The 18,969-nt window shown below is 39.5% G+C and overlaps 1 protein-coding gene and 1 pseudogene across 7 annotated transcripts in view; both read left to right on the forward strand.

The window, feature by feature from the left end:
* The window catches only part of PLAGL1 (PLAG1 like zinc finger 1), a 108,206-nt gene that overhangs the window by 38,285 nt on the left and 50,952 nt on the right, over positions 1 to 18,969 (forward strand). For 4 of the 7 annotated variants that reach the window (XM_044247354.1, XM_044247331.1, XM_044247363.1 and 1 more), the window contains exon 1: positions 1,069 to 1,323. The exons of 1 other annotated variant lie outside the window; for it this stretch is intronic. The gene's annotated coding sequence lies outside the window, so the exon portion shown is untranslated. Of the gene's footprint in view, positions 1 to 650; positions 668 to 1,068; positions 1,324 to 18,969 lie in introns of those variants that run through there. 2 more of the 7 variants (XM_044247347.1, XM_044247380.1) reach the window with 2 other exon arrangements.
* On the forward strand, positions 11,578 to 12,446 carry LOC122905970 (annotated as a pseudogene).

An 18,969-nucleotide genomic window follows, 5' to 3' on the forward strand; every position in this document is an offset into this window, starting at 1 on the left:
GATAAAACATTAAGGTGCTCGCTGAACCCTCCTTAGGAAAACTATTTGAAAAAGAGAACAGGCCATTAAATAAAAATAAAGAATTTAGGAATGAATAAGTTATGATGAATACTGAATTGATCTAAATACAGAATTAAGAGTGAACATCTGGGAGAAGAAGGTGGGAGAGCACTTGTAAATGTTCTGAGCGCTAGTAAGCCAAAAGTAATATAAGCAGCGGAAATTGGAAGATTGCGATGTCGGTGGGTGGAATTGTAAGATGCTATTAACCTCGTATTTCGGAGCTATGAGACTCCGAAATACATAGTGAATTCTTCATGCCTTTCATTTTACTTAACGTTTACAGGCCTCTTTTAGGAACGTATATCTTGTAGGGGAAAAGCAACCGCTGGAGATCCGCTTCAGTTTCTTTTTCTTAAATTCAAATAGCTTTGAACATTTTTAAATGACTTAGATGACCCAGAGCACGATTCCTTAACTATAAAATTCTTTCCGTCTCCTCTTTCTGTGCCTTAGTATCTTCGTCTGAAAGACGAGAGGTAGGGTTTCTCCCAGGGTTGTCTCAAGGACCACATTTATTTCCCCGTGAAGTGCTTAGAACAGAGCCCGGCTCACACTGAGTGGTCACAGTCAGGCTGCCATTATTTCCACGCTGCACGCCTAGGAGGTAAGCGAATTGGGCTCATTGCAGGGTTCTCCTAGCATCTGTCGTGTTTCTCGTTTACGGTTTGGCTCAGGGCGGTTCATCCTGGTGGTGACTTCAGCGAACAGTCCTCGAGACCGTGCGGGGCTTCGGGCTGGTTCGGGTCTACCTGCGCCCGCTCTGCACCTGGGCGACCTTGGCTTAGCCCACGCGGATGACTCAATCGGCCAGGCGTCTGGGCGCCTGTCCTCTTCCTCCGCCCAGGCCGCCGACCCCCTGGCTCCCCAGCGGGGCCTCCTCCTGCCACGTGACGCCCCCGCCAGGGGCCCCAGCGCCCTCCTCGCGGACGCGCCGTTCCGGCTCCCGGGCTCCGCCTGTGCGCGGCCTCCTCGGCGCAGCCATCCTCGCGGCTGCCGAGGGCGGCAAAGCCCACGGCATCTGCCATTTGTCATTCAGCCCGTCGGTACCGCCCCGAGCCTTGATTTAGACGCGTCTGGGGCGTATTCTGGCCTCACTCTCCTGGCGCACGGACGGACGAACGGACGGGGCGGCTCTCCTCCCAGCCCGGCGGACCGCGGGCCTTGGCGCGCGGGGTGCTTCCCCGGGTCGCCGTCATGGCCGCGCAGGCGGCGCGCCCGAGCTGCCTCGCCTGAGTTCCGGGGGGCTCTCGACCCCGCAGGGTAGGTGGTTGGGTGCTCGCGGCCCGGCTCGGTGGCCGTGGGGCCCGCGGCGGGCCTGGGGGCGGCGGGGCGGCGGCATTGCCGCGGCGCGAGGACCGTCCTGGGCTCCGTGCCGCGCTGGGGAGGGTGTGCCGGTGCCGACGCGCCGCGTACGTGACGGGGTCCGGGGCTCCGCGGGACCAAGTGTGAAACTCCGACAAATTGTCACCGGCCAAGCCAAGCTGACTTGAACAAAACATTCTTTCAACGGGTCGTTTCTAGAGCCACTTTTTGAAGCATTTGTGTATATTTGGTATGCAGTAAATAGACTCGGGTTTTGAAAACTGGCTCTCTAACCTTGCCAAAAGGCCAAAAAAAAAAAAAAAAAAAAAAGTCTCTTAAAAGTAATAATGTGACTAAACATGAAATGCTTGCATGTATATTCATGATGGAAAATATGATTCGTTTTTTGCTTTAATAGGATGGACTCGGTCAGATGTATCCTTAAAACTATTTTAAAATGTGGGCTCCTAAAAATTTCCTAGATTAGAATAACTGATAATGCAACTTTGGTTGTTTAGTCTCAGCATCAAACTTTAAGGACGGTGGTGGGGATTTTTTACTTCTTAATAAATGTGCCGCTATAATTTTGACTCCCCCCCCCCCAACAGATGTGTTACTTTTATGTTTTAGGAAACCAATAAAATTAAAAATAGAAGCACTCAGCTTAGGTCCTCCTTCTTCCAGGAATCCTTCCCTAACCCCTCCCTCCCCAAGCAGGATCGGAGGCCCCTCCTGTGAGCTTTCTGGGGCCTCACTGAGGTCCGGGTCCCTTATGTCCTCCCCACCCCCCCTGTGTATTAACCCATCAGTCTCGCTCGGAGTCCACTGGATACATAGCACATGGTAAGTGATTAGTACTGTTTTATGACCGAAGGAAAAGATAAAACGATCTGATGTTTCACAGTTTTAGCTCTAAAATTATAGAGTGGTCAATTTATATGCACTCAGATAAGAACATTTACTTAAAAGTTAAGGATCTAAAAGAGCTGACTGCGTCCGATGTCCATGTTCCATGTCCTAGCAGTTCTACCCCTAGGTATTTATCCTCTACAGTGATGTTTTTCAAAGTTTGAAGCCCATTTTAGTGAGTCGTGAAATCAGCTAAGTGGATAATTATCAAAATTTGTAAAACACGAATTAGCAGAGAACAGAAAATAACAGAATATGTCTCAGGTCATCGGGTATTTGCTTCATGAAACTTTTTTTTTTCCTCTCGGTTTTTACACACACAGATGTGTGTCATGATGTAAAACGTCATTCCTTAGTATGAGTCATGGTCAAAAAAGTTTGAAAGCCACTGCCCTAGATAAATTTTTCATACATATACACAAGCAGACGTGTACAAGAAGGTTTACTGCAGTGTTATTTGAAATACCCCCAAACTGGAAGCAACCTTAATGTCTATCTGAAGGGGAGAGGTAAATTATATTCTTAAAATGGAAACTACCCAGAACAGTGGTGAATGAAGTAGTTTTGTGTTTCAACAAAAATGTGTCTCAATAATGTTGAGCCAAAATACAAAAAACAAAAAAAAAACAAAAAACAAAATCAAATCCGAAAAAGCCAAACAAAAAAACCCAAGTTGTTGAAGATGATATCATTCATTATTCTATGAGAAATTCAGAACCTGGTGAAATAAAGCTATTGTCTAGAGGTGCATATTTAGGCATTAAAAGTAGTAAAGAGAAATTGTGAATAAATTGACACCCTTAAAGTTAAGTTGGTGATCTTCTCCTAGGGCGTGAAGGGGGGATTGCAATTGAGAAGAGACATACTGAGGACTTTTGGGAGGCTGGACATGCTTTACCTCCTGACCTGGGCAATAATGGTTATATGAATGTTTGCTCTATAACTCTTTGTTAAACGATACATGTAATGCCTGTATATTAAGTTTCCCCCCAAACCTATTAAAGTATGGTTGTTGTGAAATGAAGAAGTCTGAAGCCAGGACTCTAGTCTCTTAATCATATTTGCCAGCTTTTCTTTAAAAAGAGAAAAAAAGTGGTCAGGAAAGGTACCTAGGGAATTTACACAATATCCGTAATGTTTTATTTCATAAATTCTGGGGTGGATACATCTGTATTCATTAAATCCTTTATTTGTTTTTATGTCTTAGTTTTTTAAAATAGGAGAAAAATAAAATGATTCACAGATAATATTGTGAACATTTGGTATGTTTGCTTTCTGAAAAGCAACTGTTAACGCATTTTTTACAAAATTGAAATTATATTCTATATAGTAATATAAGTTAGAATAAAATGCTTTTATGAAAAATATAAATACTAAAAAATATATAAAAACATAATGGACCTCCATGGACCTTCACGAAGGATTTTTAAATGTTAACATGCTGTCTTATTTACTTCAACAGTTTCAATCCCTTGGTCACTCTGGGCCACATTCCAAGTGCTCAATAGCCACATATGACTAGTGGCTATTATATTATACTCTATTATTTTATATTATACTGTGTTATATTGTATAACAACACACTTCATCATTGCAGCGATTTCTGTTGGAAAACATTGTTCAAGGTACAAATCCTTTGTTGGTTATGTAAACTGCAGACAATCTTTTCTTTGTGTTTTCGTATCTCAAGATATTCTTTTCTACTATGAGGGAAATGTGTTTTGAAATAGAAAATTTTCTAAGTTTTAAGGTTTCGATTTTTTATACATGTAGTTCTTTCATTTGCTTGACTTCTGTATGTATAGATAGCTATTTTTAAATTTACGTTGGGAGATCAAGAAGACCTCGTTTTCTTTTTCCCATGTGGAGTGGCAGTTAGCCCCGTCCCAGAGATTTGCAGCGCCACTTCTGTCCTGTACATATTTCCAGATATGCTGGGGCTCATTGCTGGGCTGGGCTCATTGCTGGTCATAGATTTGTCTCCACAAACCCTACAGATTTTTATTTAGTGCTACTTTCTATATAATATATTTTTTTCAGTTCTAAGAATTAAAATTTATTTCATTATGATTTTTTTTTCTTTTTTTATTTCTTTTAGAAATATTTTCTTGTTCCAAATGTGGAAGGTTTTGTGAGTTATCCTTTTGTTATTGATTTCTAACTCACACTGTAGTCAGCAAGTGAGGGCTCTATGCTACCGATTCTTTGAAATTTGAGAATTGCTTTGTGGCCTCATGGTTAGTTTTTCAACTGTGCTTTGAATGATTGAGAAGAATATGCACTCACAGACTTTTGGGGCAAGGTAGGTATAAAAACAACTACACAGACACACACGCGCGCGTACACATGTCTTAGGTTAAGCACATGAATTGTGGTTTTTAAATCTTTTTAACCTTACTAATTCTTTATTTGAGCTATTAATTACTGAAAGGTGTAACAAAAGGATCACAATAAAATAATGAATTTTCTCGTCTCTTTTTGTAATTTTGTCACTTTGCTTTATAAAAGTTGAAAATTTGGTATATACAAGTGTGGAATTGCTCTATTTTCCCTGTAAATTGAATTTTTTGTCATTCTACAGTGATGTTCTACGACTCCTCACCCAAATGCCTAGTACCTTAAAATCAATTCTGTTTTAGAAATTCTAGTCACACCTTAAGGCATTTGTTTAGAATACCCCTTTCACATAGATGATTGTTTTTTCCTTTTCTACTGTGACAATCTTTGTCTTTTAATGGAGCGCTCAGTCCAATTAGGTAAAATATAATTATATATTTAAGATTAAAGTTAACATTCTGTTTTATGGTTGTTTTTATTCTGGTGTGTGTATTTGTGTGTGTTTTCTCTTTGCCAGCTTTGGGATTTTTTTCTTATTCCATTTTCTTTCCTCTTAATTAGTATGAAAATTGCTTTATTCCTTTTAGTAGTTTTCTTTAAAATTTTAATGTACAACTTAATCTAAAGTTTATTAATTCTACTTGCAAATAATTCAAGAAGCCTAGGTTGCTTTGACCTGAGTCAATTACAAGTTTTTGTCATCTAGTGTACCTTGGTTTTTTTTTCCTCCTGTAACTTCAACATCATTTTTTCCTTTTTATGGATCCTTTTTTTGTCATTTCGTCTTACACCTCAGATCTTTTTTACTTTGTCAAGTATATTTTAGAAGCTTGGTTTTTAAAGGAATGTTGATGGTAAACTTCATCTGAAAATGTCTTTATTTTACTCATTTTTATGATGGTTTTGTTTGGCATACAGTTCCAGCCTGGCAGTTTCTTTCTCAGTCCTTTGGAGGTCTCATTTCATTGACTTCTGCTTCCCATGTTACAGTTAGTTCAAATAACTATCATTTGTTGTTAATTTGTCTTTTTTTGGGAGGGGGGTCTGCTTTTAAGATTTTTTTCTCTCATGTTCTACAGTTTGATGATAGTGTATCAAGGTGTGGACATTTCATTTATCCTGGATTGTTGGTGTTTCACCACTTCTCAGGTTTCATCTTTTTTCTTTCTGTGTAGATTTCCCTCCATTTTTTTTTCTATGTTTTCCTTCAGAACTCTGATTAGACTTCTCTTAGACTTGCTCAGTCTACCCATTTCTCTTAATCTAGCTTTTGTATATGTTTGTTTATACTGAGTTCTAGAAAATTTCTTCAAATCTGTATTCTGGTTTTTGTCCAATTTTATTTTCTCCAAAATGAGCTATAGTTTTATACAACAAAAGCACAAAAATAAAGTATATGGCTTAATAAAATTTACACAGGTGTATGTCTGTGTGATCACCACCCATGTAAAAGAATACATTTTTATCCCTCCAAAAATTCCCTCCTGTCTCTTCTATTCAGTGGAGCCACTCCTCTCCTCTAGTGAACTACTGTCCTGACTTCTCTCACTATGAATTATTTTCAGATGTTCTTGAACTTCATATAAATGAAATCCTATAGTGCATGTGCATGCATGCGTATTGGTTTCCTTTTGTTCATGGGATATTTTTGAGATTCATCCAGGTGGTTGGTAGTTTTTTGTTGTTTTCTTTATTGCAAGAAGTGGCAAACTATGACCTGTGAGCCAGTGTTAGCCCAAACATATTTTAGTATATAAAACTTTATTGGACATAAACATGTCCATTCAACAGGGTTGAGTAGTTAAAACAGACTGTGTAACCTACAAAGCCTAAACTGTTTACTATTTGGCCCTTAATAGGGCCAAAGAAAAAGTTCAGTGACCCTCTTCTATAGTATTGCATTATGTGGGTGGACCATAGTTCATTTGTCCATCCTCTTGTTGATGAACCTTTGAGTTGTTTTCTGGATGTGATCATTATTAATGCAGTTTCTGCGAATGTTCTTGAAATTGCTATTGGCAAACATATACTCCTATTTTACAGATATATACCAAGAAGCTAAATTGATGGTTTTAGAGTAAGTTGATTGCATTCCTATGCAGATTATTAATGTTGAACATCGGGGCGCCTGGGTGGCTCAGTGGGTTAAAGCCTCTGCCTTCGGCTCAGGTCATGATCTCAGGGTCATGGGATCGAGTCCCGCTCTCTACTCAGCGGGGAGCCTGCTTCCCTTCCTCTCTCTCTCTGCCTACTTGTGATCTCTGTCTCTCAAATAAATAAATAAATAAATCTTTTTAAAAAATAATAATAATGTTGAACATCTTTTTGTATCTATTGGCCATTCAGATTTTTTTTTGTGAAGTGCTGTTGAAATCTTTTGCCCATTTTTTTAGTAGGTTATCTTCTGTTAATGATTTTAGTTTCTTATATATTCTGGATAGGAAATCTTTTTTTTTTTTTGGATAGGAAATCTTTATCATGTACATGTTTGCAGATATTTTCTACCTGTCTAAGGTTTGCATATTTATTCTCCTAATGTTGCCTTTGGATGAGCAGACATATGAAGTCTAATTTATCAGTGTTACGGGTGGGGGTGGAAAGTGCTTTTTGCACTCTGCCCACAGATTTTCTTCCCGCCCTCATTTTTGCCTACCCTTAGAGTCTTAAATACATTTGCCCATGATTTCCTCCAGAAACTACAGTTTAGTCTTCACAGCTGGGTCTTCGATTTATTTCTAATTGATTTTTGTGTGTGGTATGAGATGGGGGGATGTCAAGATTTTTCATATGGACATTTTACTCTTCCACACATTTATTGAAAAGTCCTTTCTTTTTCCATTGAATTGCAGTGGTCCCTTTGTTGAAAAGGAATGACCATACATTTGGGTCTGTTTCTGGACTCCATTCTGTTCCACCTGGACTGTTTATCAATCTTTCTATCAACATCATACTTTCTTTTTTGTAGTTTATAGTAAATTTTGACATATGGTAGTGTAAACTCTTCAATTTTTTTCTTTTTAAGGATTGTTTTGGCTATTTAAGTGCGATTCATTTCCATATAAGTTTTGGAATCAGCTGTAAGCTTCTATTAAAAAAAAAATCCTACCAAACTTTTGACTGGTATTGCATTGCCTTACAGAACAGTTTTAGGAGAATGGAGATCTTAAGAGAATCTTCCAATTTATGAATATGGTATATCTCTTCATCTAATAAGTTTTTCAATTATTCCCATCATTGTTTTGTTTTTAGTATAGAGGACTTCTGCATTATTCAACTTATTTCTGGGCATTTGAGTTTTTTTGATGCTGTTGTAAATGTATCTTTTTTCCAATTTTGTTTCTAACCATCTTGCTAGGATATAGATGTACAGCTGACTTTTATATATTGAGTATGTATTCTGTGATTTCACCGTATCATCTGGAAAAAAAAAAGTTTAACTTAGCCTTTCTAATCTCTGTTCCTTTTTTCTTTTTCCTGCCTTATTACACTGGCTGGGAACACCGGAACAGTATTTAACAGAAACATTAGAATAGACGTCTTTGCTTTCTCCTGATATTACAGGAGAATACCTCAATATTTCACTATTAAGAATGCTGTTTATTGTGTTTTATTTTAGAGATGACTTTTAGCAGAGATTTTCTTCTATTCCTGGCTTATTGACATTTGTTTTCACAAATGGTTATTGAATTTTTAAAAACTTTTAATTACAAAATGATTTTAGATTTACAAAAGATCTGTAAAGATCGTATAGAGTGTTGTTATATATCCTTTATGCAGCTTCCTCTAATGTTAACATCTTACATAACCATGATATTAATTATGTTAAGAAACCTTGGCACAATACTATTAACTAAATGACAGACTTCATTCAGATTTCCCAGTTTTTCCACTAGTGTCCTCTTTCTATTCTATAATCTAATCCACATTCCATATTGCACTTAGTTGTCATGTCTTTCTAGTGTACTCCAATCTGTGAAAATGTTTGTCTTTTAGACATCACCACTTTTTTTGTACAGTGTCCCTCATTTTGGGTTTGTCCAATGTATTCTCACAATTAGACTGAGGCTATGGGTGTTAGGGGAAGAATTCCACAGAAATGTTGTGCTCTTTTCATTGCATCATATCTGGGGGCACAGGATGTGCACATCAACATGTTAACCTTAATCACGTAGTTCAGACAGTGCCTGCCCAGGTTCTCCATTGTAACACATTACTGCTTTTCCCTTGTGCTCTGTTTTGTTAGGAGAAGTCCACACTCAAAGAGAGGAGAGGGAAAGTATCAAATTATTTGTGTATATATGTTAAAATTACCATGGGCAATCAACATTTTCTGAGGGAGATGTTTTGAGTTGTACAAATGTCCTCTTTCTCAAAGTTTAGCCCATTAATTTTAGCATTCAACTCGTCTTGCCTGTAACAGTTATTATTGTGGTATTCTAATGGTGATTTGCCATTTCCTTCATTCATTCTACATTTATTAACTGGAATCTGATGCTGGAGCTCGACTGCATGGGTTCAATTCTTAGTTCTGCCTCTTCATTGCCATACAGTGTAATCTTGGAGAATTCTCCATATTTGTGTTTTCTCATCTGTAAAACATAGATAACAAATGTCTACCGTGGAAGGTTGTCGAGAGGATTAAATGAGTGAATACATAGGAAGGACTAAGCATTGTGCTTAGCCCCTAGGAAGCACTCATTTTTTAAATTTCTTAATGTAGTAGCTTATTCTCATTTTAATTATTTTAATGTTACATAAATTATGTACTCTTAAGTGAACCTTACATATATTCATATGATATGGATTTAACTTTTTAATTTTTTCATGTAATATTCATGAATCATGCAATGGTTGTTTTTTAGTTCTTTTTGTTTTGTTTTGTTTTGTTATTGCAAAAGAAATACTGATAAATTCCTTTTAAAAAATTACACAGAGCTTAGCAACTTGAAGTGGCAGTATTCCCAACTTTCTAGAGTGATTTTTATCTGAGTCTTTTGGTAGATACAGCTCTTGCAAATGAGTCTTTTAAAATATTGAATTTGAACAAATCCAAAACTTGGCATGTATTGTTTAAAAAAAAAAAAAGTCTGTCAATAGGAAGGAAAAAATGAATTTAGCTTTTCTTCATGTTCACCATGAACATTGTATTGTAAACGTTTCAGTATTTGGAATATTTAAAAGGATTCATTTCCCAGCAGAATATGTCAAGTGCTTTCAATGTGCCTAGCAACGTTTTGCTGTTTTGGGATACTTCTTTGCTCTTGAGGAGCTTGTGTGCCTGTCAGTCATTTTGAAATTTGAAGGCAGGCCCACGTGTTTGTTCATTATTTTAAAGTTGATAAAATTGAATTATAATATTTTTCCTGGTTGGTTTTTTTTTAAATTATTCCTCTCAGCATGTTGGGTTAGGCCCTTATTATCCTATGCTATATTTCCCTGTATTGAGATCTTCCTTCCCTACCTTTGTGTACAGTGATCACTGGAGTCAGTTCCTGAAAAGAACCCCTCAGGGACATCCCAGGACTTGAGAAAACAGGTCCTTGACTTCTTAGTCCTGACTGGTCCTTTTCTATGTAGTCCTAGCTTGCTCTACTAGCCTTGTAGTCTTACTTCTTAGAATTAGTCCAGTTAGTCTTAACTGATCAGAACCTGAAGTCACTGCACTGTTTTTTGAGGCTATACTTTAATTCACACCGTTTCCTTTGCCTTAAGTGGATTTCCCAAACTTTTCCAGGCTCTGTTCAGAGGATACTCACTCCACAATCCTCCTAGCTGGATAGGAACCCTATAATTTGTAATCTATAGCCCTTGTTAAATTCTTACCTTTCATCGCCAATCTTTATATCTAAATGTCATTTCCAGTTGGTCAGGTTCTTAGAGATAGGATTCCAGTACCTATCATGATACTTTGCATACAAAGAGCTATTGCTAAATAGTTACTACTCTTAAATACCTACTATAATTGTGCTACAATTTTGCAAAGTAAGTATTATTGTCTCTGTTTTAAATTGTGAAGAAACTCAGTATCAAGGAGATTAAGAAAGTTGCCCAACACTGTATAGTTAGTAAGTGGCAAAACTGGTTTGTCTGATTCAAAATCTCTTGCTATTTCTTTTATGCCATACTGCCTTGGTACTAAAAATAAATAGTTAAAATTATTAAATAGGTTTATTTATGGTAAAAGACACTACTAAAATTGCTTCACATACATTGCCAGTATGTTACCTGGAGTCTTAACTTGAGTAACAAGCTTAACTGCTATGGACTAACTGATGTACTCCTACTTTCTTCAGATTTCCCTTCTAAGTTTTTATTGATACTAATGGATAAGATTTGAATGGTCTAATTTTGACTGATCTTGGGGTCAATGAAACAGATACAAGCACAATTTGCTTGGTCTTTGTTTTTAAGTAGATAATTTTGTTTTTACCTATTAACCTTTACTAGGCAACTGATAAGATAAAAATAGTCTGCTTATCTTTTATGAAGTACTTTTTCTACCAAGGTATAAAATACATGGGGGGAAAAGCATATAAAATGTGCCAATATTAAATATATAGCTTGATGAATTTTTATATATGTACAACCATCTAGTACACTAGATCAAGGCCATATTCCATCCAGAAAGAGAAAATTTCCATAAACCTCCCAGCTAGTTCATCCCCTAGAGGTACTGATTTCCATCCCTACAGATAAGTTTTGTCTATTGTTGGACTATAAGAGTAGCCAAATAATATGTATTCCTTTGTCCAACTTCATAGTTTTTTGAAACTCATCCATATTAATGCACGTGTATATATTTTTTCTCATATTCTTATTTCTGTAGTATTCCATTGTGTCAACATACCACAGTTTATCCACTCTGTTAACAGATGTTTGGGTTCTTTCTAATTTTGGCTATTACAAATAAAGCTGCTTTGGGCAAGGGGCTGGTGCAGGTCAGGTGGGCATGGCATTCCCACCGCCATGGCATTCCGACAGGCGTGGCAGCTGGTGGCCTGTGCCCTGGCAGAGGGCTCGACAACCATGCTCATCTCGGCAGTGGTGTTGGGGAAGCCCTGTGAGGGTGGGGACACAGAGCTGCTCACACTCAAGGCAGCAGTGTGGATGCGGGCCATGTGCCATGCTGAGCATCTCTGACCCCAGCTGACACAGGCAAGAACCATGGTCCCTGCTCAACCTACAGAAGAGGGACCTGGACTCTGGAGAAGAGGAATTGACCTGCAGGCTGGACCACTACAAAGCCAAGGCCAGACCACGCATCTTTCTCATCTGGCGCTCCTGGAACCACGTGGATTCCTCCATGGAGAACGATCATACTCTGAAGCTCTTGGGTCATGAACAGACTGAACTAACTGGGCTCTGACTCGCAAGCTTGGGGTTGAAGTTTAATAAAATTGTCCATTCTGCCGTGAGCCCTGCAATGCAAACCACCAATATCCGCAGCAAACACCTGCCCGGCCTCTGCAAGGTCAGCACAGACCTGCGGAGGAAAGGCACCATCATCGAGACCAACCCACCTACTCCCCACTGGAAGACCAAGGCTGTGTTTATGAAGATGGAGCCTGGATTGAGGCTGCCGTCCGGAACTGCATCCACGGGGCAGACGCCCAGGCTTAGGAGGGCAGTTAGGAGATGTTCATCTGCCCTGCCAGCATCATCTGCTGATGGTGTGCAGGGCACTGCAGTTCCGCCCGGAAGGCTGGCTCCGCCTCTCTCCCAACAATGGCCCCACCCAACCCCACCCCCCGGTGGTCTGGCCTGGTGGCTGAGTGCGGGTAAGGACCCTTGGGAAGATGGGGTTCATGTCTCTAGACAAGATCTCCCAGTCCTGAAGGTTGCCTGAAGACCCACTCTGCTCAGCCCCCAGCCCTGCTCCCATGGGTGTTGTCAAGGACATAGCCTCTTTCCTGTCTTCTGTCCACGGGCTGCACTGTGGTTACATTGCATTTCTCCAGGAGGAGAGTAAAAAAGTGTGAATACCCGACTATCTAAAACGTGGCCTTTCAGTCCATACTTCTTGCCCTGGATGGAAAGGGGAATTGTTCTGAACAGGTCAGCTGGAATTCTCTTTCGTGGTTTTCTGCCTTATATATAGGGAGGAGGCCTCACTGATGTCATCTGCAGAGACCATGGCCAGTCCATAGGAGGGTCTTTGGTTGTGATCACAGTTGGCCATGAGAGCCCCTCAAGACTGGTCAGACAAGCCCATCAGTCGGGAGGGGCCCAGAGGAGCAGGGGCCATCAGCACTTCTATTCAGTACTTCTTGTTGTACATACTGCTCATATCTTAAAACCCCTTTTAGTCACTTAGATATTTAAGATTCTCCTCAACTGGCTTCTTGCTTTGATAACTGGTGTCTCAGTCCAGAGTCCTGTATTTCTGATGCTGTTAGATCTGAACTCACCCACATCGCTGGGCCTTTCCTGGCACCCAGCAGCACCTTGGCAGATGAGGGAGGTGACTGGACTGTGATGGTGTCACGGGCATCCTCTTTCAATAAAACACTCCCCAGCTCAGTCTTTGTCTCTGTGTTAATCGTCTGTGCTTACAGGTTGAACTATTTAAACATGATGCGTCCATCCTAAATACTGTGTTAAGAGAAACTACAATTTCTATGAAGTGGTGATGAACATTTTTAGCACTCAGTGCAACTAACTGGGATATTTGATCCATTTCTCTTGGAAATAACTTTTTCCAAAATAAAATTTTACTGGGGGGGAAAAAAAAAAAAACAAAACCCAACCAACCAACAACAAAAAACCAAAGCTGCTATGAATAGTCATACATGGATCTTTTAGTGAGTTTTGTAGTATTTTACTTGTATATGTCAGAGTAGAATTTTAAAGTCCTGGGGTAGCCAGGAATTTGCTTTAGTAAATTCTGCCAGGTAACCACCAGTGAATGAGTAAGGGTACTCTCCCACCAGCAGTGGGAGTTGTAATTCCACCTCTTCACCAGCACTTGATATTATTAGTTTTCTTCTTAAGCCCTCTGGTGGATGTGTGCTGGTAGCTCATGGTTTTCTTTTCCATACCTTCGTTATTAATGTTGAGCAGCCTTTTGTATGTTTTATGCAGTACTTATTCAAGTCTTTTGCATATTTTTTTGCATTGTCATCGTATTGATTTGTAGGAATTTTTATATTTTAAATTAGAGTCCTTTATTGAATGTGTGTATTGCAAATAGCTTCTCAGTCTGACTTTTCTGTTTTCACTTTTAATAATGTCTTTTGATAAATACAATTTCCTAAATCCAGTTTATCGATTTTTTGAATACCATGTTTTGTGTCCTATTTAAAAAATCTGTGCCTATCCCACAATCGTGAAGAGCTTCATTTTCTTTTCACAGGCCTGTGTTCCATTTTATGATTTATTGCAATACTTTCTAGTATGATGTGAAATAAGAATCTAGATTACCTTTTTTTTCCTCTCTCTGCTGTAGGAATCCAGTTGCTCTAGAATCATTTTTTGAAAAGAATTTCCTTTGCATCTTTTGAGTTGTAGTGATGGTTTCCATCCATCTATGCAGGTCTGTTTCTAAACTTCTTTTCCTGGCTTATAGATAGCCAGCTTCTTGCTGTGTCTTCACATGTCCTTTCCTCTTTGCATGTATGGAGAGAGAATAGTCTCTGATGTCTCTTCTTCTTCTTGTAGGAACACAAGTCCCACCTCTCTCTCATTTAGTCTTAGTTATCTCTTCTTTAAAGGCCCTGTCACCAAATATAATCATGTCGGAGGTTAGGGCTTCAACATAAGAATTTTGGAAGGATACCATTTGATCCATGACATTTGGTTCTCTAACCCCTAAATTCATGTCCTTCTTGCATGCAAAATGCATTCGTTCCATCCCAACAGCTCCAAGAGTCTTAACCCATTCCAGCATCAGCTCATAAGTCTACAGTCCAAAGCCTTATCTAAATACCATCTGGGGTGCCTGGCCAGTCGGTAAAGCATATGTCTCATGATTTCAGGGTCATGAGTTTGAGCCCCACATTGGGTGTGGAGCCTATTTTTAAAAAATTAAGAAATTAAATATCTTATTAATTAGGTATGGATGGGACTCAAAGTAAGATTCATCTTGAAGCAAAATTCCTCTCCTACAGTGAACCCCTGAAACCAAACAGATTAGGGGTTCCAAAACACATTGGTGGGGCAGAGTAGGATAGAATGGAACTGGTAGGTCCCAAATGGGATTGGTAGGTCCCAAACAAGGCCAGCATCTACTAAGGCAAACTCCATTTGATTTTAAATCCCAAGAATAAGCCTCTTCGGCTTCACAATCTGCCTTCTGGTCGCATAGCACTAGGCAGTGGCCCCACCCCCGAGGCACTCAGTGGGGGCAGTCTGGCCCACTGAAGCCAAGGATGGAGCCCCACCCTCTTAAACAAAGGAGGAACAGCTGTGCTATTTGGGAGGCTGTAGTGGGAGTAGAAGTGAGGATGTCTGGCTTGCCCTGGGGTCATTCTTTTCTTTTCATGAGGAATAAAGCATCTTTGCAGCCAAATAGTTCTATGTCTAGACCTGCTCAATCTCAGAATTCCAAAATCCATCCTTTATTTCATCCTGACTCTGTTCTGTTTGGTCCAAATGGTCAGAGTCTTTGCTGGTATAATCCCATCTCTGTTCCTGGCTTCTGCTGATTTGGCTGAATAATAACTCTCTTAAGGGTTATCTCTTCATGGAATCATTGTCCAGCCACACTCTTGGTGTTTTTCTCCAGGACATGTTCTCTCATTTTTTGCAATATGGATAGACAGAATTTTTCCAATTCTTCAGGTTTTCTGTTTTTTTCTAATAATTCTTTTCAGTTTATCTCTCTTCTCACATTCTATTCAGTGAGAAGAAGAAGGGCTTATAGGGAGAAACCAGGCTATCCCCTCAACAACACTTTGATTAGAAATCTCTTCAGCTAAACATCCATCACTTGGAAGCTTAACATTTCATCGCTTACAAGCTCTTCTACTAAACACAACACAATTGAGCCAAATTCTTTTCCACTTTCTAGGAAGGATCATCTTTCCTCTGTTTCCAAGAGCATATTCTTCATTCACATCTGAGTTCTCACCACAATCTCCTTTAACTTTGTATTTCTTTAAGGCAGTCTTGGTTTTTTTCTATAATGCACCTCAAAACCCTTTCCAGTTTCTACTCCATTCCAAAGCCACTTCCACATTGTTACTGCAGCATTCTAGTTCACCGTGAAAATCTGGATTATTCTGTCTAGATTGCCATGACAGAATACCACAGATTGGGTAGCTTAAACAACAGAAATTTATTTTCTCACAGTTCTGGAAACTAGAAGTAGAAGTGCAAGTGCCAGCAAATTCAGTTTCTGAGGAGGCCTCTCTTCTTGGCTTGTACATAGCTGCCTTCTTGCTGTGTCCTCACATGGCCTTCCCTCTGTGCATATGTGCACACACCTTCCTTATATATACCTAATACATAATGGTAAAATGAGGCAGTTAAATGTAGTAAAACTATCCCTTCCAGAAAAGGGTAACATAAGAGACACACTGGAGTCACTGGTCCATAGCAGTTCTGAAATCCGTTATGACAGGTATTGGGACACCTTGAGGGAACAAGATGCTTTTTGCCTGGGGCCTGATTCTACCTTCTTGTTCATTGTTTTCAGAGGCTCTGGTTCTTCCCTCTGGGGAGTTCTTCCTTTTATCTTCCTTGGCTCCTTATGAAATGGAGAGTAGAGAATTTGCTGTGCTTGGAACTGAGCAGCCCTTTCTTCCCAGTACTTCCATATAGGAGAAGCCGAAGATCATTTTTAGATTTCAGCTGATGGACTGGTTCTCTTTGGAAGTGCAGTTCTCGCCAAAATCTAGAAGATTTAATTTCTCTTTGTTTCTATTTAATTCTCTGTGCTGGTGAGCACAACCTGTTTTTATAAACCTAGGTCTGGGAAAGAGAGCTGCACAGTCCCTACTATCAGGCTTGAAGTTCTTTGGACAAGGAACGCCTTGGTTCCAGGAACCTGCAGCATGGTCTAGGAGGGGAGTCCAGGCCTGGGTGGGTAGTCCCCTTAAACTCTTGACCTTCTTACTCTAGAGGGAAGGATTTGCTATGAACCCCTCATGTCCAGGTTTAAGAGCAATACTGAGCAAGTGTAAAGTCTGTGTGCTTAAAAAAAGAATAGGATATGGGTGAGCACACAAATCTGCATCATCCTTCATGCTTAACTAATTTAGCTTCCTAGATAGTGCTGGAGAGGGAAAATGCTCTAGTAACCAAAGTTGAGTGTCATATCTTAACAACTGTATTTCTCATTACAAAGTCCCATTATGATTTATAAATCAGTTTCTTACATGTTTTCTCATAGCAGATTTGGATCAACCCTATGTCTTCTGGTCTTATGGAAGTATTGGGATTATGTCACATTTCTGAGTGATGCTCTTACCTTGTTAACATGTAAAAGGACAAACTGAGAGCTGTGAGATTTAACCATCCTGACGACAGGCAGCCTGGGTTGTAGAATCCATGTGCTCAGTTCAAATTCTGACTCTGATACTTCTCAAATGTCTGATATTGGGAAACTTTTTTGTTTCACAATTTTCTTATTTGTACAAAGGGAATAAAACCACCTATTTTTAGTTAATTAAAATAGTGTGCACTAAGTGATCTGCAGAAAATATTCATAGATCAAACAAAATACTTTCTTAGTGAAAAATGATGAAAAACAATGAGATATTATGGGGAGTAAGTCTGAGATTTAATGTAGGGAAGATGACCTAAGGGAAGAAGGAGGTGGGGTCCCTGGAAGATAAAGTCCTTAGTCTAATACCCTGAAAAGAGAACTTTGGGGCAGCCCTGGGCTCTTGCTTATCTCTAAGGGAAGGTATGTCTTTACTATCTCAACCTAGTAATCTCTCTTGAGCTTCAGTGCCCTGGTTCTTAAAATGAGGATAATAAGAATTGCTTTGATGACCTTGATAAGGATCTCTTGATAGAGTGGTAGAGATAAGAGCCAGGGAATGGGTTGGAAAGTGAATAGGTGAGGAAATGGGGATTATCTACATTTTCAGGCTTTTTCAGAAGTTTGAGAATGTAGTCTGGGAATACAGTAGAAGCTGGAGGGCAGTGCAAGGTTAATGAAGGTTTTGTTTCTTAAAGGTTGGGAAATAACAGATCACTTCACTATGTAGGGGAGAAGTATCTCTAGTAGTAACGGAGAACGAGATAATGTAGAAGAGACTTTAAATGAAGAGGTGGAGTTGATTGGTGCTAGAAAAGGAATTTTGTAAGGTTAGCACTGAAGAGATAAACTGTTGTATCCAATAGCTTTCTTAATTTTTTTCCCCTTCAGTGGAGTATAATGTGGGGATGTTCACAGAGACATAGGTATTATGTACAAGTATTGGGAGTGAGGACACCAACTGGAAGAGAGGAGAGAAAACAGGAGATAACAGGAGTGGGGAAGTGTTCCAGGGTCGTGGGCAGGCTTTAGAATTCAGCTGAGTTGGAGTTGATAGAATTACAGTGAAGTCACTCTCCTTGGCTTTGAGACTCCCATCTCTGAGCCCTCCATCTCCATTTCTACTGCAGTAACTTTTCCACTCTACTGTTTTTGTGCATTTTAATACCCCCTGAGGCATTCTACAGTCACACAGATGCCTCCCTGGGCTGTCCAAATTATCTGCACAATACCATGATTATTTGTCTAGTTCTCTGATTACAGAATTGCATAGGTTTTTAGTAGTCTGTCCATATTTTTTCCCTTACAAGTGAAATTTTGTAGAGAGGTTTTTCAGAGATGACTGTATTGTCTTCATCTCCATATAAGGTCATTCTAGTTGACTGAATATGTCTCCCTAAAGATGTATGTTGAGATCTTAACTGCCAATGTGATGATATTTGAAGTAGGGCCTTTGGGAGGTAAGCAGATCATAAGGGTGGAGCCTTCATGAATGAAATCAGTGCCCTTGTAAGAAGAGAACAAAGAGCTAGCTAGCTCTCTTTCCACCATGTGAGGAGTTAGCCGTCCAAAGCCCTGAGGAGGATTTCCTCAGAATCCATCCATACTGGCACCATGATCTTGGACTTCTAGCTTCTAGAACTGGGAGAAATAAATGTTTAAGCCATCAAATCTATGGTACTTTGTTACATGAACTAAGAATGGCAATGGTTAGTTTTTTACATCCTAGAATTTTAAAAACTTTAATGGAGGTTAATAAGTTATATCATCTTCCTGGCAGGTAAATGAAGTTTAGAGGAAAGTGCTCACAATATTCTCTGATGCTGGGTCCTGCCTTCCAGTGAAGGTCTTCATTCCCTTCCCGTGTCAGAATCTAGGCTCCTGGAAACGAGAACCTGATGAAGTAGAGCCTACCTGCCATTGTCTTTGTGCTC

Source organism: Neovison vison, chromosome 1 (assembly GCF_020171115.1).
Source record: "Neovison vison isolate M4711 chromosome 1, ASM_NN_V1, whole genome shotgun sequence".
Lineage (NCBI taxonomy): Eukaryota > Metazoa > Chordata > Mammalia > Carnivora > Mustelidae > Neogale > Neogale vison.